The sequence below is a fragment of the Pantherophis guttatus genome, chromosome 5, assembly GCF_059756535.1.
Source record: "Pantherophis guttatus breed Tessera chromosome 5, ASM5975653v1, whole genome shotgun sequence".
In the NCBI taxonomy this organism is placed as follows: domain Eukaryota; kingdom Metazoa; phylum Chordata; class Lepidosauria; order Squamata; family Colubridae; genus Pantherophis; species Pantherophis guttatus.
Window position 1 is genome coordinate 50,138,492 of NC_142067.1, and position 17,818 is coordinate 50,156,309.

At 38.3% G+C, this 17,818-nt stretch overlaps 1 pseudogene; it reads right to left on the reverse strand.

The window, feature by feature from the left end:
- Positions 1-154: 154 nt before the first annotated feature.
- On the reverse strand, positions 155-1,447 carry LOC148113356 (uncharacterized; annotated as a pseudogene).
- Between the last annotated feature and the right edge of the window lie 16,371 nt (positions 1,448-17,818).

Here is a 17,818-nt window from a genome sequence, read left to right on the forward strand (position 1 = left end):
GAATGCAGAAGGTGATGTATGATCGGAACCGGATAGGCACTCTGCTGCAGGGCCTTGTTGATCGTACATTTGTAGTCAGCGCAGATATGCACAGACCCATCCGGCTTAACAGGGGTCACAATTGGGATCTCCCACCGAGCATGATCGACTGGCATTAACACCCCCTGCTTATCAATTTGTCCAATTCCACGTCGATCTTGGGCTTTGGGGTGAAAGGTACCCTCCTGGGTTTCAGCCGGATGGGGGCAATATTGGGGTTGAGGTTGAATGAGATAGGGGTCCCCACATACTTTCTGAGCCATTTGTCGAACACGTCCTGGAACTCCTGCATCAGGTCGTCCTTCAGGGTGCTTTGTACGTTGCGGACTCCGGTGAATCCCATGCCCAGGGCTCTGAACCAGTCCATGCCCAGGAGGCTTGGGAGCTTCCCGCTGACTACGGTGAGAGGAAGCTTCTCCTGGAACTCCCCGTACTCCACCTGGAACTCGCCAATTCCTTCCACGGGGATGTGGTTCCCCTGGTAATCGCGCAGTCCCAGCCGCTGGTACTGCAGTTGCCATCTCTGTATGCTGGGGATGGCCTTCTTTAGCTTGTCCCAGGACATGATGGTAATTGGGGATCCGGTGTCGATCTCCATAACGCACTCCTGCCCCTCGATGTCGACCTTCGTGTAGGTCTTCTCCCCGGGGGATGTGCAGGTCTGGCCGATTCGGATGGTGCAGGCCTCGAGATCCTCAGATTTCGCGCTTTTCCTGTAGCCACGCTTCGGATTGGTTCTCGTCCGCTCCGCCGTCTCTGATTGGCTAGCGTTGTTCTGCGGCTTGTAATAGGGATTCTGCTTGGCTCTACAGACTCTGGTGATGTGCCCCTTCCGCTCGCATTGGCGGCAAATGGCGTCTCAGAACTTGCAGGTCTGGCACGGATGGGGTCCCCCACAACTCGCACAGACATCTCGCTGGCCTCGCCGGTCCTGCCGGTCCTATTCGGTCCTGCAGACCTCCTCGTCTGACTCTCCGTCGCTCCCTGTGCCAACGGTTTCCTGGTGCACCGGGGCTGACTTCTGTGCTGTTCTGTTCTGCATCATCCCCTGTAGTCTCTCGGCTGCCTTCGATGAGGATTCTTGAGCCCTCGTCTTGTCCAGTGCGATGTGTAGCGTGAGATTTGTCTTTTCAAGCAACCTTCTCTGCAAGCGAATATCTCTCACTCTGCAGATTAGTTGCTCTAGCAGCATCTCATCGAGGTCTCTGTACTCGCACTGGTTTGCGGCCTTGCGCAGGGCAGCGACGTACTTGCTGATCGATTCTCCCTCCTGCTGCAGCCGTTGCCAGAAGTCGAACCGTTGGACGTACTTCGATGGCGTTGGGGTATAGTGGTCCTTCAGCAGTGTCTGAAGCATCTGCCATGAGATGGTGTGGACCGAGTCCGGTTCCGATAGGGCCTCGGCCATATCGAACACCTTGGCTCTACAATGGCTCAGGAACAGGGCTTTCTTCCGTATGTCGGGCAGCCCCTGAAGGTTGCTGGCCACCAGGAAGCATTAGAAGTGGGGCATGTAGGATCCCCACCTCTCTACCACGGGGTTGAAAAGCCCTGGCGGCACGTAGGTAGACATCTTCGGTAGATTCTCCAAGTGCTCCGCTCGCTCGCCTGGTTGGATTTGGGTTTGCAGCTCTCTTGTCGGCTCATGGCTTCAGCTCTTTCCATGGCTTCTGGCCTCAAAATCCCACTCTCGTCGCCCATATTATGTTGGGTGAATGAGGACGCAGCAAGCCAGGCAGTGAGTGACAACAGCTCTTTATTGTAGGGTGAGAACCCAGTGACTGGCCAGGGGAAACAGCTCCCTTTATATACCTTGCAGCTGTGGTGGTCAGCCAATCAGCTGACGGTCAGTTAGTTCAAACTGCCCGCCCAAAATCTACATACGTAACAGTAATGATTATAATGTATCAGCTCATCTGGAGGAGCTACTTGAACTTTTAAAGGGCAAACTGTCTTATTTTGCAGTTTCAATTCTGGGCAGATAGAAGTTCTGGCCAAGACTTCATCATGTTGTTCAGAGAGCGATGATAATAAAGCCATGGACCATAATTGAGAAGATCCAAGCAGAAACTCTTGACAAATCCATTTTTTGAAGCTTTATGAAAAGGGGTGATGCTTGGAAGTATGCAACTATTTCAAAACTGCTAAATCTCACTTAAGAAACTCCATATGAAGACTCACTCATATGTGCCCATGTGCATGAGCACACAGACATGATCTCATATGAATTCTGTTTCAACTTCCAATTAAATAATACAAACAGAGAAAACATTTTACCTTAAAAGAGTAAAAGGTAATATTTTCTTCAAGTTTGAATTTGACTGGTGACCACTTAGACATAACTTTGGTTTTGGGGAAAGCAACAATATGAAAGTAACAATCACTGCTTTTTTCTGGATTGTTTTTTTCATTCTCAGTCTAGCAACAGGCAGAAAATTCCCTAGTGCTCTCCAAGTATTAGCCAAATTTAACTCATGTTAGCAGTTTTTGAGATTAGCCAAGGTTAGATGCCAGAATGATACAATGCTATTTTGACTGGCTTCTCAAAACACACCACTATTTGGGGTGTCTGCAGGGGATGAACTACCTAAAAAGAGGGGTGGATGATTACAATTGCATTGTTATGTTTCCATGGCAATGATCCCTTGGCCTTAACTTTGGAATTTGGAGCTTATATGCAAAACATGTATAAAGGCTCATGAGTATGGATGATACTGGAATTTTATAAATCCTAAAAAATAAAACCTGAAACAGAAACAAAAAACAAAATTGCATTGTTGTGTCCATTGCCTTGGCATTTTAATTCCTGCCCATATATTACTTCAGTGCAGCAAAATACCCAGCATTAATTAAACTATGCGTACGTTAGATAAGCTGAGGTAGCACAATGGTTAGAGTGCAATACTGCAGGCTATTTTATCAGACTGCTAACTGCTTTTTGGCAGTTCAAATCTCACCAGCTCAAGGTTGACTCAGCTTTCCATCCTTCCGACCGAAGTGGGTAAAATGAGGACCCTCATTGTTGGGGGCAATATGCTGACTGTGTAAACTGTTTACAGAGGGCTGTAAAAGCACTATGAAGCAGTATATAAGTCTAAGTTCTATTGCTATAGTGCATTGATGGCTAACCTTTTTGCCATTGTGTGCCATGGGGGGGTGGGGGGTCATGCTCATGTGTGCCCACACCCATAATTCTATGTGCCCTGCCCCGTGCATGCACATGCAACCCACCCAGCTCCCCCCACTCCTGGCACGTGATGGCCCGGTAGGCCCATTTTTCTCTCTCACCTGGCTCCAGGGCCTCTCTAGGAATCTGGGGAGGGCGAAAACAGCCTTCCCCACCCCCCTGGAAGTCGTCCAGATGCCAGAAATGGCTCATTTGGGTGGGACCGGAAGTTGGCAAACGGGCCATTTTTGGCCTCCGGAGGACCTCCGGGAGGGTGGGAAGGCCATTTTTGCCCTCCCCAGACTGCTAGAGAGGCTCTGGAACCAGGTGTGAGAGAAAAACAGGCCTTCCCTGCGCCCCCCTAAGGCCCTCTAGAGACAGGAATCAGCCCGTTTCCCTACTTCTAGTGGGCCCAGAAGGCCTGAAAATCAGTTGGCCGGCGCGCACATGTGCGCCGGAATTGAGCTTGTGTGGCCACTGATATGGCTATGTGTGCCACCTGTGGCACACATGCTATAGGTTTGCCATCACGGCTATAGTGCTATTGCTATGTTCTACAAATTGTTTTTCTTAGTCACATTTGATTATTTGGATCTTTCCTCCAACTATTTACTGGATATAAACAAAAACATATATGCTGCAGTCCTATTCTTTCTCATAAGTGGGAGCTTTCTATAGGCTGGATCCAAAGGCAGACAGCTTCTGTGATAATGTTGTTCCCCCACCACCACCAGAATTGTTTCTTCTGTCAGCAAAACTCCTTTCCTTCACAGATGGGAGACTTTGGAATCAGCTGATGATTGCTATAAAGTTTATTATACTTTACTTTAAAGTTGTCTATTTCAAGTGGACACTTAAGCAGTTTGTTTTTTGAACAGTTAGTAAATGCAAAGTACTAATAACGAACAAACCACTAAGCAGATGTTGCTGCTGAATGTGTTTTATGGTCTTGTATTCATTTGTGTTTCAAATTTGTATTAATGCAGGTTGCTCAGTGCTCTTAAGATTGTTCCAGCTTATCTGCAGAATGCAGAAAGAGTGAAGCTTGATATTTAATTTCAACAGAATAAAGAATGGCTTCACTTCTTTGCTTTTTCCTGTTAATCTATGTATTAATAATTATGCTTTTAAAGTGGTATATTTGGCTGCTTTTTAAAAAAAAACATTTGAATATTAATTTGAATATTATATTGTTATCTTTCCCCGGACCTTATATTTTAAATTTTTATGAGTTAGAGAGAATTTTAAAAAGAAAATATAACATATAAATTGTTCTGATTAACATAATTAGCTTATTATACCATAACATTCTTGCAGCCTGGGGTTAATGTATGGGTTACATAAGCTTAATATAAATGATGGTTTTTCAAAAATTCATAGGCTGCTCAAGTTGTATGAAATGATAATTCTTGAAATTTTGGAGGACAGGAGTAAATAACTAAAAATATTAAAACTACCATTTCCTTAGTTTTATACAGTTGTTATTATACAAATATTATTTTGCCAATACAGTATATATCTTTATTTTCTTTTATCATTTTCAAACCTTCATTGAGTTTGGTATAGTGTTAAAAGCATCAAGTTAGCAAATGGGTGAATGGGAGTTCTAATCCGGCTTTATGCACAAAAGCCAATTGGGTAACTTGGGCCAGTCATTCTGTCTCAGCCCTAGGAAGTGAGCGCACACTCACATTTTCGGTGCTGGGTGAACCAGTTATTAATTCATGTGCCACCCACCTCTGCTTTTGGGTCCCATTCCCTGGTAATCCATTTGTTGAGCAGCCAAGAGAATCTATTAACTTTTGTTTCAAAAGGGACTTGGCATACAGAATTGTGGTTCATTCAGACATTCTTACTCAGCTTTATGTATATTCAGGTGGGAAATGTGTAAAGGAGGGTGTACTTCTCTAGATTCATATTTTTTTCTGCTCAGTATGGTGAAATCAGAAATGAGCAGGACAGAGTTGGGAGATGCAATCTTCTCCCTCATACACACAGGTAAGTAGATAGTTATTATTTAACAACTAACCAGGGCTGATATATATTCCTGATTTGATTCAGTAAAATATTTGCTTTCCAATCATGTTTTATCTGGTTCTTCCTTTAGATTCTATAATTTGTATTTATTACACATCATAATGAAGTGTGGACACCACAGTGCTGTGACATCTTTATTTAGTTTTCTATGAAATAGACCATTTCTTGTTCCTATTCAAGGGGATACCTGAGGCAGTAATGGAAAATAAGTGATATAAGAAAGCAGAAGGTGAATTGCTTACTCTCAAGGTAGAAATAAAAATAAAATAAATAAATGAAACTGCAAAAAAAATGCTTTTCAGTGCATTATCCAATTTGTATTGCAAGAAGTAAATATGCAAACTTCAGTGAGCAAAAATAATAATTTGAATCTAGAATTTATCTTGAAAATGAAATGTAACAAACTTTATTCCAGCTCAAGTAAACAAGCAGTGTTTAGTTGTGTTATTTATTTGACCTGCAATATAATTCAACAATGAAATTTGGCAGTATAGTAATATGAATGTGCTGCTTCTTCAGATTTTGCAACTAGGTGTACAGTAGGAATGCCAATAGAAAATGAAGGTAGACTATCTACTGGAAGAAGAAGATTACTGCAAGGTTTGAAATTCAAAAGAAAGTAGTGAGAGAAGTAAATATCATCTGGAAAGCTACTTGACCTTGATTTTATTTTAGTAGGTGATTTGGATGCTGGGAAATATTTACTGAGCTTTTTGAAGATTCAGAAGGCAAATTAAATTAAACACTAAAACTCTATTGGAACTGTACACTGAAAAGCGGATTTGAAAGACTTGAAGAAACAAAAGAAGAAAAGATAAATAAGACTTTAAAACCTGGACAATTGGGAAGGTGTAAATTGGAAACTATAAAAACTAAAAAGCACAAACTAATAGAAAATCTGGGGACTTGGAGGAATAATTTTGGGGTTGACTAAATCTTATTAATAAGTGATTTTTTTTCTGGAGTTTTCAGATATTGGAATATTGGGACATTAGAGGTATATTAACTTGTTACAAAATAGGAGACAATAAAGTTCTATGAAAAAAATGATAGAAATAACAACAAAGAATTATAAGAAGTTGATGGGAATATTTAAAAATAAAGATGTGAAAGTAGAAGGCTCTCAACAAATGGTAGGAAAAGATGAATATAAAATACAGAAGTCAGCTGAGAAATTAGAAGGAATGGTGGAAGGGACAAAGCAAAATAAAATACAAAAAGATGAAAATAAGTTAAAAACAGATAAAAATACTGAAAAAATAGCAATAATAAATACTAAAAATCAAATAGGCCATAAAGATAAAGGGTAAGACAGAGGAAACAATTAGTCTGTGCAAAAATGCTAGAAATGAATATAGGATTCCAAGAGAGAAAAATAAAAGAATCAATAAAAAATTAATAAATGATGAAATTTTAAAATGGCTGAGAGATGATGGATAGCGATATAATATTTTGCAATATAGTAACAATAGAAATAAGTGGAAAGTTTAAACTGCAAAAACAGTAGTATGACTATATAGACATATAATGGAATTTATTATAAATACAGATAGATTAAGATTAGGAAGTAGAAGACTAGGATTAGATATATCTAAAGGTATTAGTATGACCAACAGGATGTAAAAAATATATTGGAAAATATAGTTTTCAAGGACTATAAATTCAGGGGACTTAGAGATATAATCTTGGGACTGATTAAATTTATTAATAACTGGTTTTATTGGTATTTATAGAAAGTTGAGATATTGAAAATGTGGTGGAACACTGATAAATTGGGAAAATATTAGTGTAATATCAATTGATACATAAAAGAATATATTATAATTATAATAAGCACATTAAGGCTAGAATTTGGAAGATAAAAATTCTGTATATGTACCATGTTTCCCAGAAAATAAAACCCTGTCTTATATTTTTTTGAACCCTGAAATAAGCGCTTGGCCTTATGGCAATGCGCTCAAAAGCCCGATTGGGCTTATTATCAGGGGATGTCTTACTTTGGGAAAAACGGGGTAATTGTATTATTACTGTGAGCACTGTGTGAAAAATATGTCAACCCAGTCATTACACTGTCCACAAAAAATGTTGGTTGTTAAAGAAAAACTGTAAATAAAACATATACAAAAAAAGAAGAAGAAAGAAAATGTAAATGTAAATAGAAAACACTAATAAATGGCAGTTCAGTAGATCTTATAATACTTTATTTGTTTTGGAATGCCCAGACTATAGAAAAAGATAGCAAAGGTTGATTGCACTATTCCAGTTGTGGGTCTATTTGATATTTTTGTAACAGCCTATTTGGACCTCAGGGTGGGAAGCTAGGGACATCAGCAATCTAAATTCTAATATACCTTAAAATGCTTCGTAACTAGATTCAGATCTCAGCAAAAATTTGCAATTGATATTTTTTCTGCAGATATGAGTGCCCTTGATTCTAGCTTGTGATGCTCAAATGCTCAGTGCATTACATGTAGCACAATAATGTTTGTGTCATCATTTTCTACTGTTCTGTTGCCACCATCTGCTGTCAACATGTCACACATGAGTAATCAGGGATTGACAATACATCATTTCCCAAAATTAGACTATGTCAGAGGAAAAAGCACTCTATTCACCAAAAACTGAGACAGTATTCCAGTTTAATGTTTTTTTTTTTTAATGGACAATTGCTACTTTATAGCTGCACCAGAAACAAATAATAGAACCTTTTGAAGACATTCACAAATTCAACCATTTCATCAAAATGACAAAATGAACAATGTGATGCAAATTCCACTTCTTTTGTATGTGTTCATGATGTTATGATGAATGCACAAAAAGTGCTGAGTTTGTGTTGGGTTAGCATGACACACCTTTTGGCATTTGTCACCACCTCCCACTGCTGAAACCTCTGCAATCACTTATCATGAAGAACAGCCTAACTGTGAAAGTCTGAGTTATAACCATCCAAGATTCTTATAATTAAGGAATTTCTGTTCCTGTTTTAAGAGTGCCTTTATGTTTCCACCTGCCATAAAGGTATAGTCCTCAACTCAACATTTATACATGTAAAATATTCATAATAAATTGCAGTCTTGTAAGCCTATCATTAATGTTGCTGAAGCCTTGCTGTACAACCTTATCATAATCTCTTTCAAACATTGGAGGAAACTGTGTGTTTTGTTCAAATTATACCTTTGCTTTGAAACTTGTCAACAGCATATTTTAGTAAAGTCCTTTGAAAACTTGCAGCAAGATGTACTAATTGTACTAATCAGTTATGAATCCAAATGCCAACCAGCTTCCAAATACAAATCTAATCAAGATGTGAATAAAGAATCTGCTATTAGCCTATAGACAAGAGTACTTTTCGGTCCTTTGCCTCAGGCAGTAAATTGTCTTGAGTTGGTTGGGCATGGAAGATTTTCTCCTTCTCCTCCTCCAGGAATCCAGAAATGCATTCAAGTAAATTTGAAGGAGAAATATATTTACCCAACATGAGTATGTAGATTAGCAATCCTCAATAAGGTGAGATTTTAACAAGGAATTTCTTAGTTTAGGGACTGAGTGAACATTGCACTAGCACAGTCCCACTTAGAATTTAAGGAGAAAAATAACAGAAATGAGATCTTGATTAAAGTCATTCATGCCTTTTAAATAGCATGTTTTAATGAACACTTTAAAAGAAGAATATACAAAGCTTGACTACACTTTGTGGAATGAGAATTAGGTACTTGCCAAAAGTTTGGTGTTTCCTAATTTTGGGGGGAACTTATTTTCTCCGGATAGTAATTCAGACTATTTAGCTCAAAGCTGATATAATTTTGTGTTACATAGCAAATAGTTGAGTTCAACAATACTGGTTTCACAAATACAGATGTTTCCGTGGTGATTTTCTTATCTGTCATTTATATTTGAATATTTGTTCATTCATTCATGCATTCATTTGAAAGAACTATATAACTCTATTTTTCTCTCTGTAAGTCCTTTCAGTGGCTTACAAATATACAATAAAAGCACCCATAAAAGCATTGTTAAAAGTAGCAGATATATGGTCACACGTGTAAGATGCACAATTATATAAATTGATTAAATAAATATCAAAAAATCAAAATAGATTTAAAAGACCTATACATTAAATATTGTGTGGTTTGAGCCCTTCCTGAACTGAAAGAAGCAACTAGTTTCAGTTCCAGGAGCAGCTTCTTCCATAATACCCTGCGAATTCAATATTCCCTATTTTTATATAACACTAGTCTAATTTTACCCCATTATCAATATTTTAAAATATTTTATGACAAATCTTTGAATGCCTGAGAATAATGTGTTCCTGCTTGCAGCACTGCATAACAGTGATGTATACACTTGGTTCAGATCAATCTTGCTGAGGCATTAGTGATTTCTTGAGATATGCCTGCATCTTGAAGGGGAGAACAGCATAAATATTCTCTCCCATCAATAAATATAATACATATTGTCAGGCAGTTGATAATATATATTACTGTTGACTTGAGGTGTGAAAGAACTTTAAGGGCAAAGGAAGAAGCAAGCCATTGAGAAGGCCCTTGGTCATTGGCCTGCACAATCTAGATATAGAAATAACTTGAGATAGAGATAGATAGATGATAGATAGATAGATAGATAGATAGATAGATAGATAGATAGATAGATAGATAGATAGATAGATGGAGAGAGGGAGAGAAAGAGGGAGGGAGAGAAGGAGTGGGAAAATGAAGACATTTGTGTTTGATAGATAAAACAGAAAAACTCAGATAGGCTTTCAAGATTTATATTGGTTTTTTAGGAAGGTCAGGTCAAGAAACAAATACCACAAGAATTCCATGAGTGTTTATTTATTGTTGTTGGGTATATTAACAGAATCATGAAAATTTGCCAGAGTTGCTCTCTGCCCCTTCTCATAGTGAACAGAATCAAGGAAAGGCTATATTTTGAGTTTCTCATGCTTTCTTCTGTCTTTGGACTGTGTAGTCTTTTCCCCAAAATCCTTCCTTAATGTTTTGTTGCTTCCTTTCTTTCTCCCTCAATTTCTGTCTAATACCTTCCCAAGGTTATCTCTAAAGTTGTTTACAGTCAGACAGGAGACAACCAGATTTATCCCTATGTTGCCAAATCATTATTTCAACACGGCAAGGATATTTTAATATGGCAAGGGTATTTTGTGAGCATATACCTTGGAAATGAATTAAAAAGAATACATCAAACCATACTGAGTAAGTTATGTTACAGATTCTTAAAAAGAAACAGCTCCTTCTGCCACCAGTTCCTTATATTAGTGCTACCAGATACAGGCTGCAAAAAAAAATTGATAACTGTTTGATACAATCAAAGATTTGGAGCTTTCTGTGTCTATTTATAGTCCATTTAATTTAGAATTATGACAATGAACATAATCCTAACATCTTGGTGCTGCCAGCTATAGGAAGCAAGGAAGGTCTGTTTTGTAATTTTTAATGCTGCAGCTCCATGGGGCTAGTAGGATAGCTTTTTTTCTAATTTGCAGGGTAGCATTCATTTTTTTTTTGAATTTTACTATATATTTTTCATTCTTTTAAAAGTGAAATAGCAAAGAAACAGGGGACTTATTTTGAATTACCGCTACATGCCACCCCACCTTCTGCAGACACTTTTGTCCTTAGCTCTGAAACAGTGTGGGGGCATTGCTTTGGTCCCATATCTGTATAAAACAAAAAGTATACAGGAACTGGGAAAGTTTCAGCAAAATACTTAGATAACCCAGTTCTCAAGTTAAAGAGCACAAATTAATAAGGAGACCATATTTAGAGAGACAGAGCAAAGATGTGAGCATCATGCTAACCTATTCTAAATTTAGGATAGCCATAAAATCTTGTCCATATCTATTTCCTGCAGAAGAGACTTTATGATTCATTCTGAAGCAGTGTATTGACCTTCCCTATAGAGGTGTAATGAGGAATCATATGAACCTCATAGAAAGTGATCAGCAGGGGTCTGAGTTCATAAGCATTTACAAGGAAACAAAATTGTGTCTCTTGGTATCTGTGTTTCGGAAGGAGGAAGGTAGTTCAGAATAATTGCATTGCAGTGAATAGAGTGTTGGTATCACAAGGAGAAGAGAGCTAAGTGTTACAAATGGAGAATTTGCAGTACCATGTAGATTTTTTTACCAATTTCTTTATAGGGTGATTTTGTTTAAATGAACTATAAGTAGTCCTCACTTAATGATGGTAATTGGGACTGGAATTTCTGTCACTAAGTGATGTGGTCATGGAATGTGATGTCATGTGACCATGTTGCATAGTGACAGCTGTTCTGGCAGTCCCTGGTTACTTTAATTAAGTGAATCACTGCAAGTCTTTAAGTGAGAACCTCACACACAATTGTGACTATGACTTTCTGCTGGCTTTCTCTTTGCCTTTGCTTGTGGGAAGCTGGCAGGGAAGGTCACAAATGGTGATCACATCACTGCAGGAGGCTACAACATTAGAAATGTGGTCTGGTTGCTGAATGCCCAAATTGTGATCACATGACAGCAGAAGCACAGTGATGGCTTCAGGGATTGCTTATAACTGCCATTCGTTCAATGCTGTTGTAAGCTTAAAAGGTTACTGAATGAGTTAACTAAAGACTATTTTTACAGTTGTGAGAGCTGAATGGATTATCATTGCAACCATTGCTTGGAGGAAGAATTAAATAACCGTTCTAGAAAGGAGAAAAGAATAAAAAGATTTCTGTGAGTGGTGAGTTGTTGCTGCAGGAATAATAAGCTTTATGGATGCAGTCATTATCATGTAAAATCTTTCCCCCCAAACATAGAAAAAGTAAAAGTTTGATCTAGGTTGAGTGTTTGATACAATTATTCTGAAGCATAAATAATGAGGTACAAGGTATAAATATAAATATGCTTTTAGAACACACTCCTTTCCTTTAAGCACTATAACTGCACATTTATTCATCCAGAATTTAAGCTTTGTTTGCTGTACATTTCATACCTCTTGACAAGAGACAGTTCTTATTTACTTCCTTTTTTTAACCACTTTGACTGTCAAGGGAGACAAGTGACCATATCATATCACTGAATGGGTATAGTGATTAGTGAATAACAAATTTACATTATGCAATAATACATCTATAACTCATTAATCAATTATTTTCATGCCTGAAGCTGAGAAGAAAATTAAATGGTAGAAAGATATTTGAAAAATTAAGCTAAAGGATCACCTGCCCCAATGATTAATACAAAATTCCATTTCCTGAGGTGAATGGCATTTTTGAGACATATAGTTTCAATGCGGAATGGGACAACTTAGTGTGGCCAACTCGCTGTGGCCAGGTCGCCACTCCCAACTTGCCATGGCCAACTCACCATCGAACTCACTGCAGGAGAACTTGTTGCAGGACAATTCAACAATTCAATTTAAGTATTTACAATAATTAAAAAAATATTTTAATTTTTGTCATTTTGTCCCTCCTTTTACATTCTTTATTTCATTATTCTATGCCACTATTTCTTTGATATTAGTGTGATTCTTGCCTACAGCAAGTTGGCCCATGGTAAATTGGCCTGGCCAAGTTGTCCGTGATGAGTTGTCCATGCCAAATTGGCTGTACCCAGTTGTACCTAGACTAGTGCATAAGAGCACCAGTGTGCCTACTGTCCCTGTCCTAATGTTCCCTTTAATTGTATTCATTTTATGTATTCAATTCATGCGTATACTATCTAATGCGTATATTATCTAATATGTACTTGACAAATAAAAAAATAAAATAAATAAATAAATAAAGTTTCAGTGACTCCCATATACGCTCTAAATAAAGGTAAAGGTAAAGGTTTCTCATGTCCAGTCATGTCCAACTCTAAGGGGCAGTACTCATCTCCGTTTCTTAGCTGAGGGAGCCAGAATTGTCTGAAGACACTTCTATGGATAGATGGCCAGCATGACTATACACCTAGGTCAGTGGTTGCTCCCAGTTCGGTCCGGTTCTATAGGACTGGTAGTAAAACTGGCAGGAGGCGCTGCCCACCCGCCACAATGTCATCATGGGTGAGCTGCACATGTGCTCCCGCTGCAAACCGATAGTAAAGGTAAATGGAACCCACCCCTGGCCTAGGCGCATGAAACACTGCTATCTTCCCATTAAAGCAGTACCTATTTATCTACTCACATTTGCATGCTTTCGAACTGCTAGGTGGAGAAGACCTGGGGCAAGTAATGGGAGCTCACATCGTTGTGCAGTGCTTGGGTTCCGAACCTGGGCTGTCAGTCTTTAAACACTGAGCTGTCAACATTTAAAAACTTTCATTGAGTGCCTAACATTGCTGTAGTATTTTTATAAAAAAGATCCTAGATCTTTTTATTCTCTTCCAGAGGTACTTTAATAGTGTAGATTTAGATATAGATGAAGGACAGCATAATTATTCACTTTCTTGCTGTTCATTTCATTTCATTTCTGAATATAGTAATTAAGAATTATACAGTTAAGATATTTAGTCATTATCCAGTCAAGATTTTTTTAAAAAAAAATTAAATAATTCCCTCATCTGCTGTAAATCTTTGAAAAAGTATTTTGCATGTCCCATCTGTCTGTCACCATCCTTCATATCTCCAATTAGATCTGCTTATCCCATAAGATCCAGCAGGCTAAGGCATGTTTTAGATCCCTTCTATGAAACAATGCCATCTGGTGAGACCTGAGATGTGCCTTTGTTGTTGCAGTGCCTACCTAAAGGAACAACATCTTCCCCAAGGTTCCAATGGTCATTGCTGTGTTGACCTTCTTTAAGGCTTCCAAAATTTGACTTTCCTTCAGTTCCCCCAGTTAAACTAGAGCAGGGGCGTCAAACTCGCAGCCTATGGGCCAGATGTGTCATATGCTGGCCATGCCCACCCGCGGTTTAGCGAAGGGGGAAAAAGTCATGATACATCACATGACGATGCCATGATGATGCGAGTTTGACACTCCTGAGCTAGCGTATGACATAAACCCATCCTGAACTGAAAGGTCTTGAATATGCTGTAGTTGGCTTCATTTATTGTATTCCAATATGAAATATGCTGCAGTTGGCATTGTTTAATCCATTTTGGATGTTTGTTGGGTTTTATTTTGAGTTTCTTTTTATTTTTGTTTATAGTTCTAACCATGTGAAAGCCATTTAAAGACACTTTTGCAATATAAATCATATAAAATCAAACCACTCAATCAATAAAATCTATAATTTGTTCCCAACTGTAGTAAATGTCCAAAAATGCCTACATTTCAGAAACAGTTATTTGACTAAATGCTTTTAGTCATTATTGAAAACATGTGCTAAGATTTTGAAATGGAAAAATGTTATTTTTCTCCCTATATATATTCATGAAACTGAGGTTTGTTTGTCGTCAGCACAAATATCATGGTAATACCAGTATTAATGCACAGTATTTGATTTTGCAAAAAAAAAAAAGGAGCATTCATTTTTATGTATTTTTCACAGTGTTTTGTGTACTTTAGCCACCGAAAATTAATGAGAAAGTTCTGCTGAGAGCACTGTCATAAACCTTAGCCTTCCAACACAGAGGGGTGGCAAAATTATGATACTTTTATTCATATTGGCCTTATCTTTTCAACATTTAATAACCATCAGTCTTTCCCAAAATTAATCTGAACCCCAGTCAAACCACTGCTGAACTTGCAGTTGATTTTAATTTTAATTTTCTATTTATAGAGAAATATATTCTACAGTTTGGCTTACATAAACAAGCATAAATTAAACAAAGGAAGTAATTCTGTATTTGTCAGCATAGAACCAGTTCAGCCACTTCGGAAGGATGCATTACAAATTCTCCTATTATGAATATTCACAAGGGAACCATACATCTACAGTTACTATAATATATGATATATTAGGCTCATTGAAAACATCAGCTGGTATTACTATAAGAAGAGAGATACCTCTCTAATGTCTATGGAAATAAATAAACCACAGATAAGACAAAATAAGTGAAAATTGTGAGAGAATGGTTTCTGGGCTCCTCTTTACAAAAAACAGCTATAGAATGCAAAGGTTTTATGACTGATTGTGATGGAGATTAGATTCTGTTATATACCATATAAGGAAGTAAGGAAGTGAGCTGCAGGCTTCACTCAGGTCCTCCAAATTGGTGGGAAAATACTGGAATCTCATTGGCTAAGCCGTCTGGCAGCCTCTATAAAAGAGGACACTGCCAGACAAGCAAGTTGTTGGGTTGTACTGGTCTACTATTAAAGAGCTGCTGTTACTGAAGAACTGTATCCATCTCTTCTATCACTGAATCCAACAGATTCTTTTATTAGCTTGGAGCTACCACCAGACCAAATAGACAATTCTTTGATGTACAGTATCTTAAGACCATTCCAAGCTTCAGTGGAACAATCCCACATATACATTACTACAGGTTGCCCTGTTGCACTTAAAGCTTCCACATTCTCTCAGGAGACTTCTTTTCAGATAGTTGGTTTGGGTAGGGAGAAGGCAAATTAAAGGACATACATCTGTCAGGGATTCTCATTCTTTGCCTAGGACTAAATCAAGACATTAAATAATTAAACTTCTCATAGATTGGGACTAAAAAAAACAGTAACAGATAATGCTAAAGCACCTATAAAAATGGTATTTGTAAGATTGATGATCACTGTGGTAGTGATTCTTCCCCTCTCACTGTTTCCCACTTCTGTTGGTGCAGAGATTTGAATGGCTGCATGTTTTTTTCCGTTTAACTTGATCAATTGGACTGTATCATGGATATGTTATTTCTTTGTTTTGTCTTAAACCCATTGTACATAATTTGATTTAGATTATTTTAAAAGAGAAGAAATATTTGATTTAATTATTCTTTGTAAACAGGAGATAAAGAAAATCTTATCTTCTCTGGTGCACGAGGATGCTCCAAGTCCTTGCTCCAAAGAAAAATTAGTACTGCAGTGAAATCTCAAGGAGAAGCTGTCTTGCAGCTTAATTTCTTGATATTTAGCTGGAAAATCCTGCTATGTCTTCAGCTACAATGTATAATCTTATGGGGTCCGTCTAATCATGATAAATTACATTCTGAAATGTAATTGAATAATGGCAAAATATATACAGGAATTAGTTCTCACAAATGAAGGCAAATATCCACGTCCCAAGATAATAATGCGAGATCGAATTGGGTCGATCACCAAGACCAGAGATTTACTCTTCCAAGCTTTTGGACTCATGCTGGAGCCCATCTTCAGGGAATTTCTTTCTATTGGAATACATTCTTTGGGATGTTCCATGAGTCATGTTTATATGGTGCCTTCCTATTGGCTGATTGGTGTGTTAATGGTTGATGATTGGCTGTCATTTGTGCTGCCAAGTGCTCAGTTTCTAAGTATTTGATCAGCTGGTGGTAATTCAATACTCCTGTTAACTGACAAGGGGCCAATTACTTTGGACAGTAACACGAAAAATCTATATGATGAAAGAGATGCAGGGATAATTTCCACAAATTCATCAAGACTTGGATAATCTAAAACCAGTAATTGCATTTGTGGCAAGCATTCTTCTAAGTGCAATGGAGTGACAAGTGTAACATGATGTTACAGAGAAGGACCCAAATATGCCATAAAAGAAGAGTCCCCAATTAAAATGATAGAACACAAGAATGAAACCTGAGAAAATACATAAATACATTTGAAACTGTTAAATTTTCTTCAATTTACTTGCTTTTCCCTTCCTCATTGAAATTCCAATACATTGATACAGTGGTGAAATCCACTTACCTTTGCTACCAGTTCGGGAATGGAAGCGCACAGGAGCGTGTGCGCGCTATGCATGTGCACGCCTCTTCTGCACATGCACAGAGCCTTCTCCGCATGTGCAGAGGGTAAAAAATGGGATGTAATGAAGTCCTGGTGGGTGGGTGGAGCCTTCTGCCACCAGTGCTACCAGTTCATGCGAGCTGGATAGATCCGACCAGATTTCACTGCTGCATTCATAGGCTGTAGGAAGTTGTTAAATTCCACTTATTTCTGACTTGAGCAACTTCTTCTCTGTTTCCTTCTGAATGCTGACCTAGTTTTAGAAGAAGGCAGTTATCTATCCTGCTCCTTTCCAGGATAGGCAGAAGATCTATGACTATTTCCCCAAAATCAAGTTAGATGTGTGCAAATGTGGATTCAGTTTTGGATACTATCCATCTGTCTGGAAATATCAGCTGGATGAGAGGCTATTGCACAACAATCATGTACTTCTCTGTGCTGAGCATGAATAAAATCTGTTCCATAACTACAGTAGCAGCAGGTTGTTTCTGCGCCATATTGAGTTAATTTTTCCAGGTGTTTCAATTGTAAGCACCACTATTACAGGTAGTCCTCAAATTATGAATGTAATGGGGCCTGCCAATTACATTTGTAACCTGAGGATTCATTGGAGTGAATCATGTAAAATGAACATGAAAACTCCCTGATTTTGCCCACGCATTCGCTAATCAAATTTGCAGATCGTTAAGTGCACATGAGGTATCTCAGGATGGGGAAGACCATGGGGGGCTTGATGGAACAGGCAACCTGCTTAAGACCACCCAAAGCCTCCCCTGACCTACTGAGATACCTCATACTCCT